The following is a 23,993-nucleotide window of genomic DNA, read 5'->3' as shown; positions in this document are numbered from 1 at the left end:
GAAATTCAATCAAGATGAAAAGCTTCAATTAATCTGAAGAACTATGAAATATCAAAACTCTTGTTTTTAACTCTGATGGTAATGAAACTTTACTATCATATATACTTAGGTCTTTTGAAACAGTAGGCTTGCATCCCTGCATGCTAGTAATTATTTAAATTTTTCATATGTATTTTATCTTTACAAAGATTGTAAACGATGATAAAGTTTTAAACGTCATCTGACTTCTCTCTTCAAATAAATTATGTTCAAAAGTTTCCAAAGGATTCTGTTGAAATGGATAATATTCCTAAAGCTTCTAAATAGCCTTTATGGTACAGAGAATACCAGTCCAATAAGCCAAAGTAACCACCAAAGTAGACTTGTAAGATGAATTAGTTCAATTATTGGTTTAAAATTAAGAATTTCCAGACATATACATCAGAAATTATTGTAATAATTTGTGCTATTTCAAGTGTTTCCTTCTCACCACTAACTACTCTTTCAGAAAATATCTATCTATACCTTATTGAATTGTAACACTTTTTCCTCCAATACAAACATCAAAACCTCAGGTGAGAAGATGTAGTTCCAGTAAACACAAACATTCCGTTAAATATTCACCTGTGCCTCTGATTAAGTCATTTCATCTCTGTCAAGATTCCTTAACAGTAAAGTAAACTAATAGTATGTCATCTCTTTCAAGGGATTTTTTTTTTTTTTTTTTTGAGTTAATGAGCGTGCAGTGAGCAATTTAAGGATCAAACATACTGGGCAAAAGACTAAATTTTTATTATAGTGGATACTCGCAGCCTTATGTAATCTGCCAGTCTAAACCATGTGCTGCTTTGGCACATGCTTTACTGAAAATAGCAGACCAGTTTGTGAGCTGGCACAATTTCAACATAGCAGATGGACATGCAACGAAATAACTAGCAAAGAGACCTTGTTTCAACATCAAATATGTTTCCGTAGGGCCAGATTCTTGGGCAAAGTTGTTTTAGCGATCTGGTTGCAACTAAGGTAAGATGGTATATTTCCTTTGCATTTAGCCTTCACTAACTGTTTCTATATATTTTAGGGAGTTAGTTCAGTTATTTCAGATACTGAAATATTTGTATTTGAAAATCACAATAACTTGAACTCTTTTAGTTTGGAATTTTGAAACACCAGCAAAGGATGAGGCTTAAAGAATACTTGGATTGTCGCTTTATGAGAAACTATAATTATCTAGCTGGCCACTCAATAAAATGGTAGATTTCTTGAACACTGTATCATGATACTCTTCAGTCAATGTTCTTTAACCTTGTGTCTGAAAGGAATGATGTTAACTGAGCTTTTTACTAAATGAGAATATTCCAGATATTATTGGCTAGCTCTTTTGAATGGTAATACATTCACATGGCAATTTAAGAGTAAAAACTGTAAAAATTAATGGAAACATCAAATAATTTTCAGTTATTGTCAAATATTATAACAATTAAAACAAGAGAAATTTATGCTAAATATGTCTTTCGGGATAAACGAATGCCTTAAATTTAATAGTATAGTACATACATTAAATAAATAAATTATTTAAATGATTTGAATGCATTTTGTTCAGTAATGTTTAAATATATGATTTGTTGTGGGTATACATTTCATTTCAATTCCTGGATACATCATAACCCATCAGGACTGAAAAGCTTTTTGAGCATTAAGAGCAACTAAAGTAATACATGCATATGATAAAAAAGCATCAGACAATAAAAAGTACAAGTTTTCCTCCTACTGGAAAACCACTAGCGCCTCTGAGACTATGTAACTGCTTAATAGTTTTAAGTGTATTCTTTCAGAAACATTTGATATGTATGTTTTAAAATTTATATTAGTATTTAATATTTTTATATATTTTAAATAATGTCCTGAAACTCTGCATATGACAATTCATATTTTTGTTTTTAATAGCTTTATATGAATTATTATATGAAAGAACCTTAAGTTATCTAAACAGACCCACATTAGTGGCCATTTTAATATCTGGCAAGGGTCACTTTACTGATCTTTTTCTGAAATTTCCTGGATATTGTCACATATTTATTTTCCTTGATGAACCCCAGTGTTATTTTGTCAAGTGTTCCTCCAAATAAAAAGGTGGATGGAGTTTTCATTTCTATTGAATAGTATTTATGAATTTAATTTAGGGAGAATTATACAAATACAGTTTTTAATCAAAGAACATGTTTTTTTACTATTCATTCAAGATTATTGATATCTTTCAGTTATATGTTTGTCACGCAATATATCAGATTTGTAATCTTTCTTTTTAATAAAGTCAGTAGATTTCTAGTTAGGTATATTCTTGATTATTATCATCATTGATGCCAACCCAATTAACAACAGAACTTTTTCTTTCTCTCTATCTTAACTTGCCACTGTTTGAATATAGGAAAGCTGCTGTTTATATGAATTGGCTAACCATTCACTTTTGTTTACATTCTTTTATTGTTTGTAATTTGTGGTATATTCTCTTGAGTTTTCTTGCTTATATAGTCATAACATCCGCAAAAAGTGTTAAATTTCTATTCTCTTTTCAATTTTATATTCCATGCATTTCCTTCTCTTCTCTAATTGCACTGGCTAAAATTTCCAAAATATTGTTCAATAATACTGTAAAGTAAGGATCTGTTTCATTTCTATCACTTTAATAAAATATGTTTAAGTTGTTAAGCTTTATGTTGGCATTGGTTTGTGATAGCTCAATCCCTGTTATATTATTCTATGAAGATATAGATATTAATTTTCTTCTATGAAGGTATCTATTTTCATATAATATTAAGGGTTTATTTATTTATTTATTTAGTTTGCTTATTTTAAGAGGTAGATTTTACAGTTTCTTTTCAATTATGTATTTCTTCTCACCTTTCCCATGAATTTTACACTCCATTGAGTTTAAGTTGGACCATGTCACTTGATTGGACCAATGATACATGGGTACAGACATTTTTAATGGGTTTATATTGTTTTACTAACCCTGATCCTTTGACCTATACCATGGGGGCCACATGGTCTAGATAAGTTACTCCTTCAGCCTGAATCCAGTTAGTTCAGCCCAGCTCTGCATTGCCTAGTAGAGTTCATAGATTACAGCCATAAAGCAACCCACAGAACTCACAGAATGTGCGTGAGGAACAGAGTAGCTAAATATTTATTTGGTCTTATCAATAACTAATTTCAATCTTAATAAGTGTCCTTGTGTATATGTTAGTTACTATATTATTTTAGTATGTTTTCTGAAAAGAAATAATCTTTATATGTCTAAAATGAAATCCATCTGCACACAGAATGTAATTTTTTATATACAGCATAAATAATATACTTTTTTGTAATTTTTTAAAAATTGAATTTTTTAAAAAAAATTCTAATTATTTTTCAGATCTGGTCAATAGGAAGTACTTTTTTGCAACTTGATATCATTTTAATAAGTAATATTTTTGTATTGCTATTTTGGTTTGCTGGTTTGACTTTTGTGTCTTCATCCAGTTTTGCTATCAGTGCTATGATAGAGTCAAAAAAATTAATTTAGGAGCTTTGTTCTTAAAATTATGTTTTGGATACATTTAAATAGCATTTTAATTTGTTTATTCACTTACAATACAGGCCTTTTTTTTTTTCTTTTTGGGAGTGGTTTGATAGATGTTTTATTATCATGTTAGTTTACTGGTCTATTAGAAATTTAGGTGTATTTTGCTAAAGACTCATTTCACTTAAATTTTCAAGTTTATTTCTATAGTGTTTTACAAATTACTCTTTTATAATTTTTATTTTTTTCTTATAGCTATTTCTTCATCTTCATTTTATATATTCTTTATTTGCTTAGACTACTTATATTGATCCCTGCTTTTATTCTTATGTATATATTGCCTAATCTCTGCAGTGGCCAAAAAAATTTTTAAATAGAAATTATACTAATTATCCTTCTGATTAATCACAGCTAGATGATTTTCATTGAACCTGCCATTACCATACCATCTTGCAACACACTTCTATTCCCTTCATTAAATCTGGCTTTCTTTCTGGACTTGGAAAACATCAAGCTTACCCCTGCCTTTGGGCCTTTGCATTTGCTCTTTCCTCTACTTAGAATATTCTTCCTCCAGAACACAGGTTCTCAACTGTGTCTATACACTGAAATAACTTGGAGTGTTACAAAAGAAGACTGATGCCAAGAACCTGCCCTCAGATATCCTGATTTAATTGATTTGAAAGCAGCTTGAGAAATGAGATTTTAAAAACTTTTCAGGTGCTTTTAATGTGTGGAAAACCATGGCCTTAGGCCATTCTCATCCATGACTCTCAGCCATGGATGAGAATGAAAATTCCAAACACCAAAGGGGTATAATATAAAACAATGCACATGCTCCAACCCAAATTGACGAAATAAGAATTTTGGAGATTGGATGAGGGAACAGTCAAGAATATTTTTTAATATTTCCTGGACGATTCCAATATGCAGCTAGGGTAGAGGAATACTGTCTTAAATGTTTTTATAATGGCTCCTACCTGTTCTTAGATAACAATTCAAAAATTACTGGAGAAAAGTTTTACTTGACCGTATTATGTAACGTATCTCCATATTATGAGTCCTTAACCCCCATATAGATTATATCTATTTTTTAGAACTTACCACTATTAAAAGGTATTTTATCCATTTATTCATTTATATATTTTTGTCTGATTTCTTCTGCTGAATTGTATTTTTCATGTATTATTAATTCTTATGACCCAACTGCCTAAAAAATAAATTTAATTTAACAAATTGGGCCGGGCGCGGTGGCTCAAGCCTGTAATCCCAGCACTTTGGGAGGCCGAGATGGGCGGATCACGAGGTCAGGAGATCAAGACCATCCTGGCTAACACGGTGAAACCCCGTCTCTACTAAAAATACAAAAACTAGCCGGGCGAGGTGGCGGGCGCCTGTAGTCCCAGCTACTCGGGAGGCTGAGGCAGGAGAATGGCGTAAACCCGGGAGGCGGAGCTTGCAGTGAGCTGAGATCTGGCCACTGCACTCCAGTCCGGGCGACAGAGCGAGACTCCGCCTCAAAAAAAAAAAAAAAAAAAAAAAAAAAAAACAATTGTACTCTCTTTATTTTGTTTTATTTAGTAGAATTGATAAAATCTGTTATTAATATTGTTACATTTTTAAAGAATTTTTTGATGCATTTTTTCTCCGCCATACTGAGTTTGTATCATTGTATTATTGCTTTAGGTGACTCCTGTATATAGTACAGAGTTGGTTATAGATCAAACTAGTCTTGAAATTGAGAGAACATTTCAGTTGTTTGTTTTAGTCTTTTGGTATGTAGATGGCTTTTTTTGTTAATATTTATATCTGGTAATTTTCAAAAAATTACAGATTAGCATTAGTTATGAATTGGGTGGTTGCAAGAAAAATATCACCCAGTTTTTTTGTATAAAGAAGAACTTCAGTGAAAATTTAAGCATTGTTGAGAAAAATTGCAAAGTCAAGAAAGACTTTCAGGTATAAGTGTTCCTAGAAATGCATTACTTTGTAAAAGATCAGATAGTTGTGGGTGTGTGGTCTTATTTCTGGTTTCTTTATGCTGTTCCATTGATCTATGTATGCGTTCTTGTACTAGTACCATGCTGTTTTGGTTACTGTAGCCTGGTAGTAGAGTTTGAAGTTGGGTAGCATGATGCCTCTAGCTTTGTTCTTTTTGCTTAGGATTTTCTTGGTTATTTGGGCTTTTTTTGGTACCATATTAATTTTTAAATAGTTTTTTTCTAATTCTCTGAAGAATGTCAGTGGCAGTTATATGGGAATAGCATTAAATCTATAAATTGCTTTGGGCAATGTAGCTATTTTCACAACATAGGTTCTTCCGATCTATGAGCATGGAATGTTTTTCCACTTGTTTGTGTTCCTTCTGATTTATTTGAGGAGTAGTTTGTAGTTCTCCTTGAAGAGGTCCTTCACTTCCCTTATTAGCCGTACTCCTAGGTATTTTATTCTGAAAATATTCAATACTTAATCAATGGTGCTGGAAGAACTGGCTAGCCATATGTAGAAAATTGAACCTGGACCCCGTTTTTACACCATATACAAAAATTAACTCAAGATGTATTAAAGACTTAAATGTAAATCCCAGAACTACAAGGACCCTAGAAGAAAACCTAGGCAATACCATTCAGGACATAAACACGGGCAAAGATGTCATGACAAAGATGCCAAAAGCATCTGCACATTAAGTCCTAAACAAAATATTTAAAATATTATAAGGAAGTTCACTAAAAGAGGGAAAGCAGTCTTAATTGCAACCAAAGATAATAAATGGGAGTACCTGTAACAGAATGATACTTAAGTTTATAGATAACTTTTTAAGAGCAACATAAGAAGACAAAAATTAATGGGAGACAATATTTTTAAGGTGCTGGGAAAAATATTTATCATGTGTCAATTATATAGCTAATTTATTATTAAAAAGAAATAGAACATCTAAATCAGAAAGGAGAAAATAAAATTGCCTCTGTTTGCAGATATCATCTTATATATAGAAAATCCTAAATATTCCACAAAAAGTGTATTAACTGTAGATGATTTTTGTAAAGTTGCAGGATACAAAATCAATATACAAAAATAAGTAGTGTTTCTATACATGAAACAAACTATCTGATAAAGAAAGTAAGAAAACAATTCCATGTAAAATAACATCAAAAAACACTTAGAAATAATTTTAACTAAAGAATGAAAGATTTGTATGATGATGGAAGAAGATACAAGTAAATGAAAAGGTAACTTGTGTTTATGGATCAGAAGAATTCGCATTTTTTAAATATCCAACTGCACAAAATGATCTACAGATTTAGTGCAATCCCTATAAACATTTCAGTGACAATGTTAAGAAAATAGCACTATCCTCAAGTTCACACAGGACCACAGAAAACCCTAAAAAGCCAAAGCAAGAGGCATCACACTACCTGATATCAAAATCAGCTACTAAGATATAGTAAACAAAACAGGATAGCACTGGTACACATCAGTGGAACAGAGGAGAGAATGCAGAAATAGATCCCGTCATTTATGGTCAAATTATCTTCAACACAATTGCCCAGAACACACAATCTCTTCAAAAAATGGTGCTGGGAAAACTGGATATTCACATGTTGGTCCCATATTTTGGCTATTGTAAATAATGTGGCAATAAACATGGGAGTGCAAAGATCTCTTTGACACACTGATTTCATTTTTTAAAAAAAATACATGTTCAGTAGTGGGATTGCTGGGTAACATGGCAGTTCTATTTTTTAAACTTGGTTTAAAATGGTTAAGGAAAATGTGATATATACACACCACGGAATCCTATTCAGCCTTAAAAAAAAAAGAAAATTCTGTGATTTGTGACAACATGAGTTAACTTGGAGGATGTTATGCAAGGTGAAATGAAGCCAATCACAGAAAGACAAATGCCTCACGATTTCATTTATATGTGAAATCTAAAAAGGTTTAACTCATAGAAGTGGAGTAAAATGGTGGTTAGTGAGTGAGGTGGGGGACAGGGAGATGGTCAAGGATACAAAATTCGAGTTGTACAGGAGGAATAAGTTCAGGAGATACATTGTAAAACATAATAATTATAATTAATAACAATGCATTGTATAATTGAAAATTCTTAAGAGAGTAGATTTTACATGTTCTCACCATAAAAAAGAGAAGTATGTGAGATAATGAATATGTTAATGAACTTGATTGGCACATTCCATAAATACAACTTTACTGGCACATCATGCTTTTTACCCTACAAATATACACATTTTTTCCAGTGATAAAACCAAATATTTGTTTTTAAAGAATGAAAATGAGATAGGAACAGAACAATACTTACATGCCAGTCCCAAAAGAATGACTATATGATATAAATCAGAAAGAAAGAAATTAAAGGAAGGAAAAAGGAATGAGATCTACAAAGCAAAGATGAACAAATTATATATAATATTTTATATATGTGTATAAAAGCAGGTGGGTAATACTAAATAATTCTGACAGTACAAAACAATAATTGTTGTAACAATCATGAATATTTTCCTGATTAATAAACAACAAATATAAAATGTAACAGTTTTGGGAATTAAAAATTTTGGATATTTTTGTGAGAATGGGAGAAACAATTAGTAACATTAAACTTTATTAAGTATGTAAGTTAAGAGTTTAATGCTTAATTTTCTTAGTAATAGAGGTAAAATATGGAATAGATAAAATTTGACAAGTTGGAGATTACAAAAGGAAAATGGTAGGAAAAGAAAGCAATTAAAAGTAAATATTTAAATAATATGATATAAATAATAAAAATCAATAAATGCAACAACTCTGATTTGACCAAACCTGGTATTTAAAAGAATTTTTTAATAATCCTAGTTAACATAAATAAAGCTGTTATAGTTCTAGTAGTTTAAAAATAAATATACTTAAACATTAGTAAGAAGAAAATTCCAGAAAATAAATATAACAATTCCAAAGTTTTATTTTATTTAACTAGTTCCAAATTCATATAAAGCATTAATTAGCATAATTATCAGGAGAAATTGACAAATCCCCTTGTCTGGATTTTAGTATACTTATTTTAGTTATAGATAAATTAAGTAGAAAAAAATCAGTAAAAATATAGATTAGAACAACATGGTAAACAAATAATAAGTTCAAACAAACATATATAATGCCTATATTTATAATGTAGAGAATTTGAATTTTTCTAGCCCACAGTAGTAGACTCTTGAAACTTCATCAGATTCTAGGACACAAAATACATATTTTCACAAAAAATGGCATGTGGGAGTAGTTGTATAGAATAGCTTCTCTAAGCTGAAAAGAACTAAGGTAGAGTTAAGTAAAAATGTAGCCTAAATTTTATGTAATAACCTACTATAAGTAAACAGTGGATTACATTAGAAATTGTAATGAAACCTAGGAAACATTTAGAATTATACGATAATGAAAATGTTACATGTCAAATATGTGCAATGTTGCCAGTTTTAAAAAAATAGCTAAAATCCTACAAATGTGTATAAAAAGATGTAAAATCTAGATGGTTTCTAAAAATTGTAACTTACCCACCCTACTCATGAAAAAATAGTACCTCTGTATATCCGTATCTGCAAAATCTATACCTAGTCCCTCACTCAAAAAATAGGCATTCCCATATATGTTTTATAAACATATTATGTTTTGCATTTAAGCAACATGAAGTCCAATATTATATAAATTCTTCTAGAGTAAAAAAACTCAATGATTATGAAATAATTTTATAAGGATAGTATAAGTTTTTATAGCAGACAATGCAAGAAGTATATGAGGAAAGATGACTAAAACTAATTTTATATATGAACATAGTAAAATAATCTTTGAAAACACACCAAATCATAATGTTCAAAGTTGATTTAACATTTAAAAATCTATTTTAACCAACACATTAAATATTAAAGTAGAAATGAAAATAATTAGTTAATTTCAATAAAAAATAAACCATTAAATCACATTTACATTTTGTAATACTAGAAATAGAAAAATGTTTCTTCATAAGTTTTATTTACCATAAATTTACACAAACATTGTTTTTCAAAGCAAATGTAATAGTTTCCTTTAAATCCATGTACAAAGCAAGTATGTATTGTATCATACTTCTATTCAGCATTGCATTAGATATTCTAAACTATGAAATAAGTTTTAAAATTTAGAAATTAAAGAAGAAACAGAAAGGGATGTTTTCAGAAAAGGAATTGTCTACCTAAAAATCCAGACACATCTATAGAAATATTAGTAGATGTAAGTTATTTTAAATTGAAGTTATATTTTTATGTCAGTAAAATATTATTAAAAACTTTATGATTTAATAAATAGAGCATCTTAGAAAAGTAACAAAGCCTATAAGATATTCAAGATTAATTCTAACATCAGTGGATATTATAAAATTTGGACACAGAAGATAAGATGCAAGTAAGTTTAAAGATACACCATGTTTATTAATGGGAAAAGTCAATATCATGATGAAAATTTTTCCACTGTTAATTGCAATTTCAAATGAAATCACAAAAGTTTGTTTTACAAAAGTTCTCAAGCTGATCATATTACATATTCAAGAATAGGCATAGTGAATTTGAAAAAGAGGAGCAAGATTGGGAGACGGTTCTACAATTTAGAAGACTAAATATAGTGCTAATGAAATTCTGGTAATTCACCATTGATAAAAGGATAACACCACCAATGATTCAGACCCATACATATATAGAAATTTGATGTATGCAAATAAAGGCATTTAAAATCAGTGGGAGCGATGAATTATTCAATAAATTTGACAGAACAATTGTTTAACTCCCCTACCCAAATGGAAAGAAGGATATTAATATTTTCATCTTTAAAACATTCTGAAAAGTAAATTCTAGGCGAACTAGTCACCTAAGATTTAAAATACAAAAAGTAAACATTAAGAAAGAAAAAGAGAGAAATATACAAGTCACAGAAGAGATACGTGCAACACATGCAACTTTCAAAGGATTAATATTATGAAACTCACATACATAGAGTAAGAGGAAAAAAAAAACAGCGAAGTAAAATAAGTGACAAAGATATGAATAGGAAGTCACATAAGTTGAAATCCAAATGGTCAGTTAATACAAAATAAGACATTTAACTTCACTATTAATCAAGAACATATAAATTAAACCACAATCATATATCATTCCATAGAAATCAGCTTAGAAAAATTTAAAAGGATTACAAACAAGGATGTATTAGTTCTCTCATACAATTCATAAGGGAAAAAAAGGAACAACAACAACAAAAAATACTAGAAATGGTGATGCCTTTGCTTGCCACCAAAAATTGTCATGAACCATGCTCTCTAGAGACCCTAATCCCCTATCACAGTGCTTGGACTTTACTCGGTTTTGTTCTTTGTCAAATGAATAATGATTCCCATTCTAGTTGCTCACGGATACCTCATCTGTACTCTGAAAAATGTTATTAACTTTTCTCATGCTGAAAAACAAGAGATAATAATTACATCACGGCTTTAAATTTAAAGTTATGTACAATTTCCGAAGCTAGTATTTATTATTTACATTCAAGATTCAGTTTATCAACCAGGCTTTTAAAAATTGAAAGAAGTATGAAACTAAAAGGAAATAAAATGGCATCAATTTCTCCAAGCCATTTTCCCATTCCCCCTCTAGCAGCCCTATTTTTTTAAAAAAATTACAATGTTAAGTAAGGTATAATCTTTTAACAAATCAACCTGGAGGTATAATTTACGTACAATAAAATGCATTCATTTAAGTGATAAATTTTAACAAATGTATTCACTTATTTAACCACTGACACAATTAAGATACAGAACATCTTCATCACCCCAAAGAATTCCCTCAACTCCCTACATAGTCATCTCCTCCCCTAGATGCTGCAACCCCCTTCATTCCAGATAATCTATAATTTGTTTTTTTTCACTAGATATTTGCCTCCTCTATAATTTGATATATGTAGAATTATATAGTATGTACTCTTTAATGACTGAGTCCATTTGAGTAGCACAATGCTTTTGAGATTCATCTGTATTACTTTTTAAGCCAAATAATATCTTACATGGCAATGTCATAATTTGTCTATTCACTCGACTTTACATGTACATTTGGTTTGCTTTTAGGTTTTGGCTATTATAAAGAAAAAAGCTATGACTATTCCTGTAAAAATCTTTGGGTACAGTTTATTTTATTTTTTCTTTACATTTACTTTTAAAATAAATAACCAACTCAAAAATATTTAAAGGAAAGTAATGAATAGTCTTTCTCCAGCTTGGCCCAAATAACTACGTTTAGTGGGTTCTTTACTCTTCCAGATGATTGCCATACACACAGAAGCCCACAGAGCTCTATGTACTTTTTTCTTTCCCTTCCTCATCCCCAAAGAAGCATTCCATATGTACATTTCTATAACTTGCTTCTTTATTTTTTACATTTACTTATCTTTAATCAACATAAAAATGTTTTTGATGTAAATTATTTGAGTTTTAACACTCAGATCTACTCTATAGATTTGAGTAACCATTACCACATCAAAGAGATGAAATAGTTTTCTCACCCCATAAAATTTCCTGTTGCTATCACTTCACAATCAAATTCCTTTGAGCATCTCACCCCTGACAATCACTAATGCGTTCTCCATCACTATAGTATTTTTGAGAACCTAAGTGGAGCCATACAGTAAGTAACTTTTTGAGACTAGTTTCTCTCACTCAGAGAAATGTCTCTGAGATTCATCTAAGTTGTTGCATATATCAACAGCATACTTCATATTTTTAAAACTTTCTTTCATGTATGGCTGTAATTATAAAGTTTATTTTCATGCATTTAAAAATATTTTAATGAACTCTTCATTTTCAGACAGTTTCAGATTTACAGAAGAATACGAAGATAGTATACAGAATTCACATAGCCCTCACATTGTTTCACCTGTTATTAATATCTTGTAATGGTATGGTATATTTTCACTGTTAAGGAACCAATATTTAAAGTCCATACATTATTCATGTTTCCTTCATTTTAATCTAATGCTGTTTTTCTGTTCCCAGGTCTCATTAATGATACTACATCATGTTTACTTGCATTGTCTTCTTAGTTTGTCCTTAGTTTTGAAGATTTTAAGAGTTTCGAAGAGTACTGATGAGGTTTTTTGTAGAATGTCCCTCGATTAGGATTTGCCTGATGCTTTTCTCACAATTACACTGAGGTTATATGAGTTTTGGGGAGGAAGATCACAGAAGTCTACCTTTGTCATTTCTATCACACCGCATCAAGAATACATACTATCATGACTTAATACTATTGATGATAACTTTGATTATCTGGCTAACTCATCCCCTTTTATTACTATTCTATTTTATGGATGCAACACAGTTTGTTTATCCAATCACTTCCTAAAAGGCATTTAGGTCATTTACAGTTTGGAAGATTATGAATAGTGCTGCTATAAATATTCATGTACAGATTTTGGTGAGGACATAGTTTTCCTTACTTTAGGGTAAATACTTTGTAGTGCGACTATTGAGTCACAAGGTAAGCATAGATTTAACTTTACAAGGACTTGCTACACTATTTTTTTTTAAGTATACTTTAAGTTCTAGGGTACATGTGCACAATGTGCAGATTTGTTACATATGTATACATGTGCCATGTTGGTGTGCTGCACCCATTAACTCGTCATTTACATTAGGTATATCTCCTAATGCTATCCCTTTCCCCTCCCCACTCCCCACAATAGGACCCGGTGTGTGATGTCCCCCTTCCTGTGTCCAAGTGATCTCATTGTTCAATTCCCACCTATGAGTGAGAATATGCTGTATTTGTTTTTCTGTTCTTGCGATAGTTTGCTGAGAATGATGGTTTCCAGCTGCATCCATGTCCCTACAAAGGACACAAACTCATCCTTTTTTATGGCTGCATAGTATTCCATGGTGTATATGTGTCACATTTTCTTAATCCAGTCTGTCATTGATGGACATTTGGGTTGATTCCAAGTCTTTGCTATTGTGAATAGTGCCGCAATAAACATACGTGCGCATGTGTCTTTATAGCAGCATGTCTTATAATCCTTTGGGTATATACCTAGTAATGGGATGGCTGGGTAAAATGGTATTTCTAGTTCTAGATCCTTGAGGAGTCGCCACACTGTTTTCCACAGTGGTTGAACTAGTTTACAGTCCCACCAACAGGCTACACTATTTTTCTAACTGTACCATTTGGCATTTCCACCAGAAATGAATCACAGTTTCTGTTCTTTATTGTTATCAATTTTGTTTTAGTATTTTCTTTACAAAAGTTTTAGCCATTTTACGATGTGTATAGTGCTACCCCATCATGGTTTCAATTTGCATTTTACAAACAGCAAATAATATAAAACTTTTCATGTGACTACTTGCCATCTATGTTTTCTTTGATGAAGTAACTGTCATTTGTCTATTTTTGAAAGTTAGTTGTTTATTCTCTTTCTGTTGAGTTTCCGTACTTGATTTCTCCCATTGTGGCTTGTATTTTCACCCTCTTAACAGAGTATGTCTTTCACAGAGAAAAATATTTTAATCTTAATGACCAATTTATTTATTTTTTTCTTGTATAGATCATTATTTTGCTAGCCCAAGATCTCAAAGGTATTCAAGAACTCTTTAGCAAGTCCTAAGTCTCAAAGGTATTTTCCTATGGCATATTTTAAAAATTTTTCAGCTTTATATTTTACTGTTAAATTAACAATCCATTTTGAGATAGTTTTTTTAGGTAAGGCATGAGATTCAGTTCGAGGGTTTTTTTTTTTTTTTTTTTTTTTTTTTTTTTTTTTTTTTTTTTTGTCTATGGATATCAAATTGTTCCAGCACTATTTGTTGAAGAGACATCTTTGTTCCATTGAACCCCTTTGCACATTTGTCAATAACAGTTGTCTGTATTTGTATGGGGTCATTATCTGGGCTCTGTATTCTGTTCGACTGATTTATATGTCTATCTCTCTACCAGCACCACACAGTATGATTGCTATAGCTCTATAATAAGAATTTTGAAATCAGATTGAGAAATAACCCCTTCATCTTTATCCTTTTACAAAATGTTTTTGCTATTCTAGTTCCTTTACCTTGCCATGTAAGCATTAAAGTAAACCTGTTTATATCTAAAAGATATTTTGCTGGAATTTTGATAGAAACTGTATTAGATCTTTTTGTGAATAAATAAATAATTGACATTTTTACTTATTGAGTTTTCCAGTTCATTAACACTGTATGTCTCTCAATTTATTTAGATCTTCTTTGATTCCTTTTATGAGCGTTTTGTGGTTTTCAGTACATAGATTCTGTACACATTTTATTAGATTTGTAGCTATGCCTTTTATGATTTTTGAGTGAATGTAAATGTTATTTTAAAAATATGTTCAATTAATTATTAGTACTATATAGAAAAAAATGTGTTTTTGCTTGTTGGCCTTGTATCTGATGGCCTTGCCCAACTCTTTCATTAGTTATGTAATTATTTGTATAGATTCCTTGATATTTTCTGTGCAATCGTATCTCCTGCAAATGGGGATTTTTGTTTATTCCTTTCTACTCTATGTATATTTTATTTCTTTTTCTTGTTATATTGAACTGAGTTAATTTTTCAGCATGATATTGAATGAGACTGGTGAGAGTGGACATTTTTGTCTTACTCCCTATCTTAGAAAAAAAGGACACAACAAAAAAAGAAAACTAAATACCAATATCCCTGATGAACATAGATGCAAAAATCCTTAACAAAATGCTAGCTTACCAACAACATATCGAAAAGATAATCCACCATAATCAGGTGGGTTTCATACCAGGGATGCAGGGATGGTTTCACATACGCAAGTTAATAAATGTGATATACCACCTAAAAATAATTAAAAATGAAAATCACATGATCATCTCAATAGACGCAGAAAAAACATTTGACAAAATCTAGCATCTGTTTATGATTAAAACCCTCAGCAAATTCGGCATACAAGGGACATACCTAAATGTAATAAAAACCATCTATGACAAACTCACAGCCGGCATAATACTGAATGGGGAAATGTTGAAAGAATTTCCTCTAAGAACTGGAACAAGAAAAGGATGCCCGCTCTTACCACTTCTATTCAATATAGTACTAGAAGTCCTAGCCAGAGCAATTAAACAAGGGGAAGAAATAAAGGGAATCCAAACTGGTAAAGAGGAAGTTAAACTGTCGTTGTTTGTTGATGATATTATTGTTTACCTAGAAAACCCTAAAGACTCCTCCAAAAAGCTCCTAGAATAGATAAATGAATTCAGAAAAGTTTCAGGGTACAAAATTTAATGTACACAAATCAGTAGCTCTGCTATGCACCAACAGCAAGCAAGCTGAGAATCAAATCAATAACTCAACACATTTTACAATAGCTACAAATATATATATATGTGTGTATTTTTGAATTCTAATTTTAGCCAAGCAATTTCCAGATTGTACAATTTTGCATTAGAACCAGTAATGTCCCAGAGTTTCACATCTCTGCCATTACTTGCTATTGTCAATCTACTAAATTTTAACCCCTCAACAGGGCGTGAATAGCAGTATCTCACTGTGCTTTCAATTGCTTGTTCCTTCAATTTGTATCTTGTTTTTTGATGAATACTGATAGTGAGATCCTTTGCATTTGGTTTTCAGTCAGTCACCTTCTTTTGTGAGGTGCTCATGAAAACATTTGACTCATCTTCAGTTGCTTATTTGTTATTCTTGTGGTAGACTTGTAAGCATTTTTTACATATTCTAGATAGTTCTTTGACACTATGTTTGCAGGTAGTTTCTATTAACTGACATTTTATTTTCACAACACTGTCTTTTAAAGAACAGCTGTATTTAATGTCAATAAAGTGAATTTATCATATTTCCATGATGCATATGGTTTTAATGTTCTAAGAAATCTTTGCCTATCCCTTTGCCTGTGAAAATATTCTCCACCCCTGCACACACTCCACTGAAGACAAAGATATTTACACATTTGTATTTTGCTTGGATTTTTTACTCCTAATCACTCTCTGATCAGTATCCATGTTGCTATAATCTGGAATAATATTCCAAATTGCTGTTAAAGTAATTATTTAATAGTATCAATATTTATTTATATCTAACATTATGTTTAATTGATATGTGTGTTGTCTACAGCCAAACCACCCTGAACGCACCAGATCTCGTGTAACTGATATGTGTGCTCTTGACTGCCTCTTGAAACACCCATTTTATTCTGAATCCACTTTTCTTTTTTTCTTTTTTTTTGCTGAAGTACATTTTCTATTAATGTGTTTAACCGGTGAATTTTCTGAGTTCTTGCATGACTAGAGAACCTTGGTCCTTGCACGGTGATAAAGATGGAAAAGCATTCCTCATTTAAAGTAACTTTCTCTTTTCCTAGAAATTTGAAGCCAGCCTTATTCTCATTTTGTTGAATATAAATAAGTCTGAAAAAATGATCTGTTCGATTCTTAGTGAACTATTTTAAAATAACAATTCTACTAAGTTTTGGAGAAAGTCTCAGGGACCCTTCTTTATTTTATTTTCCCTTTTATTCTTTTAACACACTAATTTTGGATCTACTTTTAGATGTATGTTGGAAAGTCTTAATATATCCTTCATGTCTCTTCATTTGTATTTCATATTTTATATCTCTTCACTTTTTTAAAAATTTTGTACAGGAAGATTTTCTTAGCCCCTTATCAACATCAATTCTGTTATTTGGATATTATATTAATATTTGTTATTTGAATAGGCATATTTTATTTCAAAAACTTTGAATTTTTTAGAATAATTGCTTTTTATTTTATGTATGTGTCATTTCACTATTCAGTAATATTTTTCAGTTGGCTCTATTATTTGTGTTTCCTTGATTGCTACTTTCACTTACTGTCAAGCAGTATTCAATGTTAGATATTTGGTGATATGTACTTATTCTCTACTACATGAAAATTCTGTGCTTCATGTGGGCTGCATAAACTCTGTGGAAGATGGTGTGTTAGAGCCTTCTGTAGCTGTGGGAGGCTGGTTGCCTTCTCTTAGTACCTGAGACTGCTGTTTGTTTGTTTGTTTGTTTGTTTGTTTTTCCCATGAGTTGGCTACGGGACTTGCTAATACTGTGTGCATTATAGCCCCAAGAGGGTTCAGCCACTGAGGCTGTCAGGCACCACATTTCTCCATCTTCCTAGTGAAGTAGCAAAGAGCGCTCTGAGAAAAGCCTCAAATGTTGCCTTGGCTTTCTACCTTGGTTTTGCTTTTGCTATTTTCTCTCAAACAATGCATCAGGGAATCAGTCCACAGATGATGCCCATTGTTGGTTTTCAAAATGTATTAATTTCTTTCTTTCTTTTTCTTTTCTACAGTATTGGAGTTGTTGTGCCTTGAAACTAGAAACTGCCTTGAATTTCTACATAGGGAAATGTAATCTATTGCTTTCTTACAGGTAAATGTTTATCATGTAACGATTGCTCTCTCCTTGGCAATACCTTGTTGGTAGAAGTAGAATTTAAAATATATTGTAAGTATTTTTATATGTACGTTTCCAGAATAGACTATTAACACTTTGAGGTCAAGGACTGTATGTTAGAAACTGTTAGTAGGCTACCTAATATCAATTCTCACTGTTTTATTTACTAATGAAGCGGCACTTTATTTGGGGGAGCCATGTGCCAGGTGAAAATATTTTCTCTGCTTCCTTTGCAGCTAAAAGTAGAAATTTGACACAGTTTTGGCCACTAAGATATAAACAATTCACTCTGTATGGTTTCTGGGAAGGTTCTTTATTGGAGGATGACCCAGCTGGCATGTGTATCATTCTACTCTGTGTCCTGCTCCTTCTTCCTGCTTGGAATGTGGACATGTCTACAGCTATAGCATCACTGCTGCCTTCATATCTGGTACGAGACAGAGTTTATCATTCCTACAGGTATGAAAGAAAATCACTATCCTATAGTATAATCGTGTCAACCAAAGTCATATGCCCATATCTGAACCAAGATAAGATGTCTATGTATCATTATAAGATAATTTATATAAACCTAAGTTCCTGGAACAATAATTCTCTAGGGAAATACAACTCTTCTAATTGGCTTACCCTAAGCAATACATGTTCCGGGACCTGAAGCTGTTACCTACCAAACTACATGGCTGCTATCTGATGAGGAAGCAGTAAATAAATATTATTAATAAGAAGTAATCCACAATATGGATTCTATATTTCATATTGTCGGTTACTTAACACATACTTATCCCTTCTTTTACTTACACACTAAAAAATTTCATGCCTGCATAAAATTAATTTACTTCATAGGAATATAATCTAAAGCTTCTCTTCATCTAACATAGTTCACATAATCTTTTAAGAATACTCTTAAGCATGACTTTTCCCTCAATGTTTTCCCTGGGCTCCTCTTCCCCACACCAGGTTAACTGTCTTCCTATGTGCTTTTAACTCCCCCTTTGCTACCATTATCATTTCACTTGTCTCACTGATGGAACTCTTATATTATTTGTCTGATTACTCTAACTAAAAGACCATCTTATTGTTGCTACACCATGTTCTATTTATCTTAATATACTTAGTTATTAATTCAATATTTAGATATTCAATAATTATTTGTTGAATCATGAATGACTCTATCAAGTATTTATTAGTTCATGTTTTCTATGATCCTATGCATTATTGGAATATCAGGAAAGGGAATAGGGACTAGATATAGCTACTGAAATTAAAGTTTTTAAAAATTTTCCGTGTATCTAACATTTAATAATTAAAGCATCATTGTAAATATGCTAATTGCTCTAAGCTTAGAATGGCCATACAATAAAAAAAGACATTTAAAGTATAACTATCTTCTGAAAAACTATAATGGACTAGTTTTAGGTTAAAACCAAATCCAAGTGTTAAAATAACTAATTGCTTAACTTTTCATGTGCACCTCTCTCTCAGTTTCACACACAAGATGCACATACACTTTGAAATGTCAGCCTTTATGTCCTTAGAATGATCAGTTAGGTTGTGATGATGCTACACAAATATAATTATAAGACGTACTAGCAGCATAGGACGCCTAATTGTATTTAATTTAAGTGCTTTAAATTTTATCATTTCTCTTCTTAAAGAGTAGTTTCTACAATTACTTTATTTAAAAAAGGACAATAATATTTATGCCATAACAATATATTATTTCTAGAATTTTCAAATAAAAAAGGACAAACACTCAAAAATTGAAATCTTATTTTTCTGGAAAGAAAAGCATTTTCTAATTAGAAGTCATTAATTTAAATGGATGTGTAAACAACAAGTTTATAAATATAGCATAATGAACTAACTTTTATTTAGGAGAAAAAAGCAAACATAGTTACGGACATGGCACACACCCAGTTGATTTTTAAACAGCAACAATAGCCACAAATATACATTTTAAAATTCTGTCTATACATCTCTCTGTATGGCTCTAAATAATGTCCAGGTTAAATGAAAATGTTCCCAATTGAAGTGTACCATTATCCATTCTATCCTTTATCAGCTTCACATGTACAGTTCTAAGGTAAACATGCATCGTATACTCGGAAATTTTGATTTCAAACCTTGACAGCACATTTCCAAAGGTATAACATCTTAATCAAATTTAAAAATAAAACATCCCAGTGCTGAGCTTGGTTGTAAACCTAAAATTATATAACATACATGTTTTTATGCTTTGTCAATTACATTTGAAATAGGGGACTGTTTGTTTCAGCCCTTCTAAAAATGAGACGAGGATGAGAAAACAACCTATTTCCTTATTAAGTTCAGGAGTCAAAGGACTCAGCCAGGAGCCGCAGGCTTCAAGAGCATAGAAGATTAAGACATATATTGGATTCATGATGGAGGGCAGAAAGTTCATTTTCAAAATAAAACAGAATTTTATTCATATTCCTTTTAAAATTCAGATTGCCATTTGCCAGCTGACCTGTGACACGGCAGCAGTGTATTACATTTTCAATGAGCAGTCTGTCTGGAGCTGCTACTGGGAGAAACTGCTTCCTGGTTTCTAGGTTTGTATTTATTTTTAAGTAAGATATTGTTGTCAGAATTTTAGAGGGTGCAAACAGGGGCAAGGTAACATATTTATTTTTAATAAGGAGGAGATGTAAAATAGTATAGTCATCAGCATTATGCATGGAATAATCCTGTAAAAAAAAAAATCACAACTCAGGTAAAATGCATATATGGGACTGTCAAAGATGAGGATGCCGGCATCTCAATGAGAAATAAGGGCAGGCCAAAAAATGAATCTTTATTTAAAAAATAAATACATGTGAATGCTTTTTAAAACAAGTTTTGGTAGAGTGCAAGTCAAGCCAAGGTTTTCTATAGTCAGGGACTAGATTTACCCAGCTCACCATCTGTCAAAATTATATTATAGACGACACATATGCATAGATACAAGACCACTGATTTTCATATATATTAAAACCTGAAACTACTGCAGGATATGAAAACCTACACACTGTTAAGCCAAAAGGCTTACATCTAGAACTTTTTTTCCTCCACATCATTTTACTTCTGTTCTCTTCCTGACCTGCATTTAGGAAAAATGGACACATAATCAATGAAAATATACAAAAATTAAACTTCATTTAGGAAAAATCAAAACAGAAACTTTTAGATAACATAAAAATAAGAGAAGAGATGCCCCCTTCCCTTATTTTTGGGCTTGATCTTGTGGATGAATATATCCAGTACATATCTCATGATGTAGGAAAGTGAGTTTCAGATGAGGATCAAGACAATTTTTAATATAAAATAAACAGAAGTTTTACTTGTGAAAATAGAGAGCAAGTAATAATGATGACACATGTGACTAGTTGAGTTGGCTTGAACCAAGACAATGCTGTTCATATTTCACCTCTGAGAATAGCTTTGTGATAAGAGTTACTTGTGTGCTATTTTGTTAACTTCTCACATGAGAAACAAAGGGAGACAAGCATAGCAGTTTTGTCTATTTGATTTGGTACCATATCTTTAAAGTGGAAAGAGGAAATAAAAAAAGAGGAAATCATTAACCTCATATTTGTTTTGAATAAATAGTATTTTTATCACATAAGAATAACAAATTTATCAGTTAGAAAATACTGGCTTTAATCTATTTGCTTCATTTAAATAAATGATCAGTTATAAGTACAGCTCTTAAAGCTTTCTTCTGTCACTATAGATGAAATTGTGAAATTGTATTCTGCCCTGAGATTTAAAAAAAATTGTCATTGAATGATATAATTATATGATCTTATCAATAAAAACACAAACTTCTCATAATTATTTTAACACTTGTCTTTTATTAAATAAATGTTTTCAGGTAAAACCCTAATAATTTATTTTTTTAAATGACATCAGAGGTAAATTGAATGACAGTTGATTTCACTTTAAGGCCAGCTGTTTTAAATGCCAAGTATTTCTACTATAATTTAGAATTTATGATACACTAGGAAGAGAAAACTGAATAGCCTTCTTAAACGCTTCCCAAATATATTTGCATGTTTATCACTGCAGTTTAGTTTCTGTAAAATCTCTGAATTATGATCCATAAAGTATCAAAGGCCATGCAACTTCTTAAGGATAATCTGCAAATAAAATTTCAGTTTTGTGTTTTTCACATTTAAATTAGATAAACATATTTTCTTTTCATGAAATGCTAAAATACTATTGATTTTAAGCATTTAAGTTTTTGGTACAGTTTTGTGGTCAGTGGGGAAACTGAAGACATTATTTTATCATAAGCTTTGTTACATTTTAATTACTAAAATACAGTTTCTGTATTATTTGAACAAAAGAAAAATCTTTTGACTCCCCCGAAAGAGAAAGACAAAAAGAAGGAAAGAAGGGAGTGAGGGAAGGTGAGAGGTAGGGAGAGACAGAACATGGGAGGGAAGGAGAATAAAAGAAGAAAAAAAATAGACTCCTTAAACAAATAAACAAATTTTAAATGCAATAGAAGTACTTTGGGATAATTTGATTCGCATGTACCATATGTCAAATCATACACTCCCCTTCCCCCAAACACACATCCCAAACAGTACCCAAAGCCTGCAAATCCTGATATTCTGGCTTTGTCTATGCCAAAATAGTAGTCCAGTCTGCCTAAACTTAGTGCTATAGAAGAGATTGTATTACATAGCATAAAAATGACTGTCAAAGTTGATGAAATTAGTGTCTTTTGAGCTATAATGTGTTTGGCATATGTCACTGGAAATGTTTTCCAGTAGCTCACACAAGCACCAAACACAATTTTGAGTTTCTTTCTATTGAGCTTGCAATACATTATTTTAATTTTTTAAAAGTTCCAAGCCAGAGACTTAACCAATTGAAAAAAACAAAACAAAACAGAAACCAACCAAACCAAAAAAAACCGAGCACCAAATTTAGCAATACAATAAGATTGAGATTGCTTCTTCACAGAGCTAATTCTCCCAGAATCCACTGTTCATCTCATCACTCCTTATAAAATACAGAATCCTTAATTGGTCTGTGCTTCTCCAACATGTTTTTAATGAAAACGCAGCACATAACTCTTAGTTTGTTGGCTGCCAGAGCCCAATTTACAAAAGTGGGAGTGCGAGATAAGAAAAGAGTACATCTGCAGAGCAGGCTGCGCAATGAATCACACGGTGCCAGAGTTGAGTAGAATATAATTGAGTCCAACATCTCTGAGCACTTTCACCATAATTAATGATAATCTGTAACAGAGGAATCTGAGATTCCAGTTCAGAGAACTGTTTAATTAGGCCAAGTAATGAAAGCAGAAGCAGTACAAGAATATGGCCTGTCTCATGATTAATGATTCATGCTACTGAACACAAAAGTGCCGCACCGTTAACTCTAACGGATGCTGCATCTCTCTGGCATTTACAAAATAGGGAAATGCATGCATTTTTGTATTTTAAAGATGTAACTGGCAGTATCCTTTTCTGAGCTATTTACATGATAAATATGGTTCCGAAGGTAACTGTCTTCTTCACAGGTTCTTTGCTCTGGGGTAGTTTAAGATAAATATGGTATCTGCCTCTACATCAGTATTAAGGTAAGTGCCATTCCAGCACAGGATCATTAACACTTTCACTTTCACTTTCCAAGTGAGTAAAACGTTATTTTCAGTCTTACTTTGGTTTTAAAAAGATATATCTTTTATGGACAAAATCGCCCATCTTAATGTTTATATAATATTCACTTAATAATACAAAAAAGAGAAACTAGGTTAAGAATCAATCGTAAGGTAGAGAAGATATAAAGCACGTTTGATAGTTATTATTTGGGGAGGTCAGCATATAATACATCCTCTCAGTGTACAGCAAGTTAACATTGAGATTGCCCTGCAAGTATGGGGGACAAAACAAAAGAAACAATGGTTTGCCTGAGGCCTTAACTTACAAGCCTGTGAATTATATAGGTTTTATGCCACTAC

General features: G+C 31.5%; 1 long non-coding RNA gene across 1 annotated transcript; it reads left to right on the top strand.

The window, feature by feature from the left end:
* The first annotated feature begins 709 nt into the window (after nt 1-709).
* LOC117095395 lies at nt 710-23,633 on the top strand. The gene is made up of 5 exons (XR_004441955.1): nt 710-1,002; nt 17,913-17,992; nt 18,253-18,475; nt 20,485-20,589; nt 23,553-23,633. It is a non-coding gene; the product is annotated as an uncharacterized LOC117095395 (long non-coding RNA).
* The last annotated feature ends 360 nt before the right edge of the window (nt 23,634-23,993 follow it).

Source organism: Trachypithecus francoisi, unplaced genomic scaffold (genome assembly GCF_009764315.1).
Source record: "Trachypithecus francoisi isolate TF-2019V2 unplaced genomic scaffold, Tfra_2.0 Lachesis_group13, whole genome shotgun sequence".
Classification (NCBI taxonomy): domain Eukaryota; kingdom Metazoa; phylum Chordata; class Mammalia; order Primates; family Cercopithecidae; genus Trachypithecus; species Trachypithecus francoisi.
This window is presented reverse-complemented; position numbering and strand designations above follow the sequence as displayed.